Raw genomic sequence first — 4,883 nt, 5'->3', positions numbered from 1 at the left:
CTAAAGAAGATACAAATACAGATGTATTAAGAAAGCACAACACAAAACAGGGCAGGGCGTAACAGTGACACCGCTGTCCTGAACTAAAGGAGTATTGTATTGATAATGGACCTCAGATTGATAAAATGTTCCCTAAATAAACTTGAGGTGGAGATTTCACCTGCCTAGAGGTGGCGCTATCAGATATACGAGGCATTTTACCCCTCAGCTTTTCTTTATGTTAGCTGTTTCCAGCTGTGGATGTGAGGGGGTGTCAGCTGGTTTCTAGCTTCTCCATCTGCTCCCCGTTTTCTCTTCTTTTGGTAAGAAGAGAAAACTATTATTTTGTATTGATTGTTGTTGTTGTTGTTGCTGCATTTTTTTCAGCCTATCTCTCTTGTCTTGTAACCCGAGCTGACCCTTGGAGACATTAAAGCTTTACTCTGACTCTAACAGCATTTAAAACTATAAAAAAAAACTACCAGTTTATTAGTGACACCACAACAGCCATGAAATACTCAGTCCTCCTTTCATGAAGGTTATAATATTGTTTTTTTACTGAAACTGTTTCAGAGAGGCCTTTGTGATCATTTTTGGAAGACCATTCTATTATTTTGCCCACCCCATTTAAATCACTGAGGGTAGACTAAACAGACACACTAACGTAATACAGTTCAACAGCAAAACCAACTACATCCAAAGTGATCACAGCACCTCTCTGAAACAGCCTCAACGAGAAGGCAGAACTCATTGCAGGACTCTTGTGTTGGACTGCTTTAGTTTTAGGTGTGCCTAATAAACCGGCAACTGAATTTAAACACCACTTATGAACTATGACTTTAAAGAAACTCTGCATTTCACTGCTGTATATGTTTGTTTATTGTAGCATAACTAACCAGTAACAAACTCTGGCCCCTAAGACATTAAACAATGTTTTAATTCTTAAAAAGCTGTGCAATGAACACTTTTACCTGTATTATACTCATATGACCTGGCAGCTCATACACACACGCTCCCCTGGTTGACATTATAGAGTACAGAACTGCTTCTATAAGCACCTCAAACTAATTTGACGTCCTGTGAGCCACTTACACAAGTAAATCAGGGGTATTAACGCCGAGCAGGATTTGGTGGATTCTGCATTAGCATTCCTGAGGAGGCAATCTCTCTCTCTCTCAGTCAGAAATGAAGTGAAGGCCTGGTTTTCTATGACTGAAGCCACCACGACAGCAGATCAGGTGTCTGCAGTGAATCTGTGAGGATGAAGGTTTGAGAAGTTTTTGTTCCACTGGCCAACAGAGGAGAGTTGTTAAATACTCATGATACTGCCTACATAGTACTTTCAAGGACTTTTTCAGCTTTTTAAGCATTAGATCTTGTGGGCTACTTCACCACATTGGAATAAACTTCAGAAATAAAGACGACTTTTCTCATCAGTGATCACAGGCGCAAGTTATGTGTGCAGACTGCTGTCAGCAGTGCATACGAGTATCATTTGAAAACACAGGTTTTGGGCTTTTTAATGTTACATATTGTTCGAAAACCCACTAAATCCGTTTTAAAGAAACTCACCGATCTCCAGTGTTTCCTCGCGCTGTCGACCACCGGTGCACCTTCGCAGTCGTACAAAGGGGGAAAACCCTTTTTAAAATCCGTTTATCCTCGCGTCAATTACGCGCGAGCTGTCGCCAAAAATCTGTTCAAACACAAAGTGACAAAAAGTCTCCAAAAGACGCGCTTTGATAAAAAAAATTTTTTGCCTCTGTACCAGAGGTTAAGGAGAAGTTTCACTGCAGGTCTGATCCGCGCAGCCAGTCCCGGTTTCTGAGAGAAAATCAGGATCAAGAAAGATCCGGATCAAGCTCCAGGATTTCTCTGCTGGACACGAATTTAGCCGACAGGTAAGCGATGTTTGCTTAAACAAGTTTTACCTTAGAGAGAAAAAACTGATTACATCTCATAAAAAGACGGATTCTAGAGATGATTGTAAGATTAATCACTAAATACTGTTAATGTCTTGGTTTATGCGCAATAATTAAATTTTGGAGCAACATCTTTCTTTCTAGCTCTCACTGTCTCACAGTCAAGTCCGTAAAAACTGGAAAACACATAAAACGTGTGTCGGGGTAGGACTCACGTGCATGATGCGATAAAATGACAAAATTCAGTTTACTTGGTGACTCAGTTCACAGGCAGGTAAACCAGGCCAATGCTGGAGAGCTGCAGGCAGCCTGGAGCAGAGATGTGCGTGCAGGAAGCTACAGGCTGGTCGGATGATTAGGAGCAGGTGTGCAGGTGCGCGAGGAGGCAGGCAGGTGACTGACAGGGGCAGGAAACTCGCTGAGGGCAACTAGTGGACAGGTGGAGCATTACAGAGGCTGAAATGACGAACAGATGAAGGTGATGTAAATGTGTGGGCTGAGGGCAGCTGTAAGTAAAATAAAGATGTTTTCCTTTGAATTAATGAGGACACCCACTCATTTCCTTTACTATGTTTTCCATGTTTTATTGACAAACAATAATCTACAATGACAATAATTGGCAGTTGCAGTCTTCGTTGATTTTACTGTTCACACCTGTGCTTTTGCTGCTGTGGCAGTATTTGTTTGTTTGTTTGTTTGTTTGTTTGTTTGTTTGTTTGTTTGTTTGTTTGTTTGTTTGTTTGTGTGAAAGAGAGACAGAGTAGTGAACTACAGCTCACATTTATCTCTTGGCATTTCTTGAATGTGGAGCTGCTTCACCCTCTTTTCTTCCCATAGAACAATAAATAAGCAATGCAGCTGTGGACCACTGAAAGTTTAGTCTTTACTTGCTGTTAAGACAAGATCCCTGTGATCCCTCTTGTCTGTGTCCCTGTCCTCCAGGTTTACAGACACAAACAACAAACAAAGTGCTATTTTTAAGAACGTTACATAAATTATTGCTAGAAGTGCAAGTTTCTCATGTGCCAATGAGCAAGCTTCCCGCTATGCTTGTGAGCAGTGACACGCTCCAGCGCCGAGCAGAAGTGTGTCCTCGCTGTAGATCCCTGGAACATGTCCAGCTTGTGAAGACTTGTCTTCGTTTCATTTCATGCAGGCCAATTCGTGTCTCGCTGTCTTTCCATTAGCTTTGCGTGCAATCACGCCACCTCTAACATTCACTTAGCGTTAGATCTGAACACACAGTATAGACGCAACTTCTCTAACAAACAACAAACAGCTGAATTTGCATACAACAAAAACTTCATTTTAAAGAGTCAGTTCATGCAGATTACAAAAATGACATCTTTTCTCATGTTCTCTGTGTAATATCTTGTTATGAGGAGATGTCTGTGACCTTTGCTTTCGTCGGTGAGTGGATTTAGGTTTGTGGTGTCCGCAGCATTTCAAACACTAAAGCCAGTGACTTCTTGATGTGAGCACAGGAACTGTCTTGTTGCTTCCTGTTTGTTTACATAGAAGTGACTGGTTAGCAGCGAGTACATTAAGACCTGCGCGTTTCACAAGTGTGAAACTCTTCAGTTCATCAGCCATGGACAAAAGTCTGCCGCTGGTCCTGTTGTGTCTGCAGGCTTTCCTGCTCATCACAGCCTTCACGTCCACCGATGCAGCCTCTCTGGGAAGATATGGCAATCAACAACTGTGTGTGGGTCAGGTAAGGAGATCCACTGCAGTCCCTGACGGCGAGCAGCCTGTCTTGGGCTGTAAGAAGGTCTTTGCTCATGTTTGCTCAGTTTGCTAGTTGTAAAATGTCAAACATGCTGCTCAGCAAGAGCCACAAAACACATTTGCAGGAATTATTTTATTAATTCAGAGATAACAAATTCAGTAAACTGTATGGTGAAACAGTAGAAAAAGGTGGTTTTCTGTGCACAATAATGCATTTTTTAATCTCATTTTATTATAGACACAAACTGGAGATAAAGGAGTGAAAATGATCAAATGGAAGAAGAAATGTGGGCCAAAACCAGGAGCTCATGGACCTTTAAGGGTAAACTGGTTTCACTTTAAGCTTGTCCTCTGTCTGACCTACAATATGTTCCTCCAGAGGCTTCATTTTAATATTGACATACTAGAAAAATGACTATAGACATTTCAAAATCTGAATTTACTCATCATTGAAGATGCCAGTTGGCACAAGAGTTATGAATTATGCTCTCTCTCTCTTAAACAGAGCAACTGAAATTGACTGCTAACCTCAGGACCTGAGCACTCCTCTCCTCATTGATCAAGAACACATCTCATATGCATTAAATCATTTTCTGCCAACATGCTGTATATTTTGTGGATTTTAAACATGATTTTCAATTACAAAAACTGATTGAGATTGTTCAATAAATGCATTAATTAAGATAAAATTGTGAGTTACTTTAATGCTTTATTTATCTCCCTGTTTTTCTCTAATCTAATACAGTACTTTTTACTCCACTACATTTGTCTGACACGTTTAGTTACATTTCATAATAAGATTTCATATTCAGTTTAGAAAATACAAGGTTCAGATTACTATACTGGTACCTGTAGGTCAGCACTTCAAAAGAGAAAAAATAACAATAAGAAAACACTAAACAACCACGAGAACAAACGAGGTGAAATTCAGGTAAAGAAAAATAGATAAACATTGCTTCCACAGCATCTGTGCAATGCTGCTACAACTTGTTTATCTGAGGGATAAAACTGTTTTTCTCTGTCTTTGCTGTCCATCTTTGGACTGCAGACCTCTGCTCAGAAGGAGGAAGCTGAAATTCTCTGTGCGAGACTCATCATTTAAAATCAAGCTGGATATCAGCTGTAACTGTCTGGTGTACAGGGACTGGCCAGCACACTAAACCTTAACAATACGGCTAAAGACTAAAGGACCAGCGTATAGGATTTAGTGGCATCTAGTGGTGAAGTTGCAGATTGCAGACAGCTGAATGCCCC

General features: G+C 40.7%; 1 long non-coding RNA gene across 1 annotated transcript; it reads left to right on the top strand.

Moving 5' to 3' along the window:
- Positions 1-3,306: 3,306 nt before the first annotated feature.
- LOC139338976 (uncharacterized) lies at positions 3,307-4,269 on the top strand. Its single transcript, XR_011602643.1, has 3 exons — positions 3,307-3,615; positions 3,868-3,951; positions 4,135-4,269. It is a non-coding gene; the product is annotated as an uncharacterized lncRNA (long non-coding RNA).
- Positions 4,270-4,883: the final 614 nt, after the last annotated feature.

This window comes from Chaetodon trifascialis, chromosome 11, assembly GCF_039877785.1.
Source record: "Chaetodon trifascialis isolate fChaTrf1 chromosome 11, fChaTrf1.hap1, whole genome shotgun sequence".
NCBI classification, from domain to species: domain Eukaryota; kingdom Metazoa; phylum Chordata; class Actinopteri; order Chaetodontiformes; family Chaetodontidae; genus Chaetodon; species Chaetodon trifascialis.
Note: the sequence above shows the minus strand (reverse complement) of the source record. Positions and strands in the feature narration are given on the sequence as shown.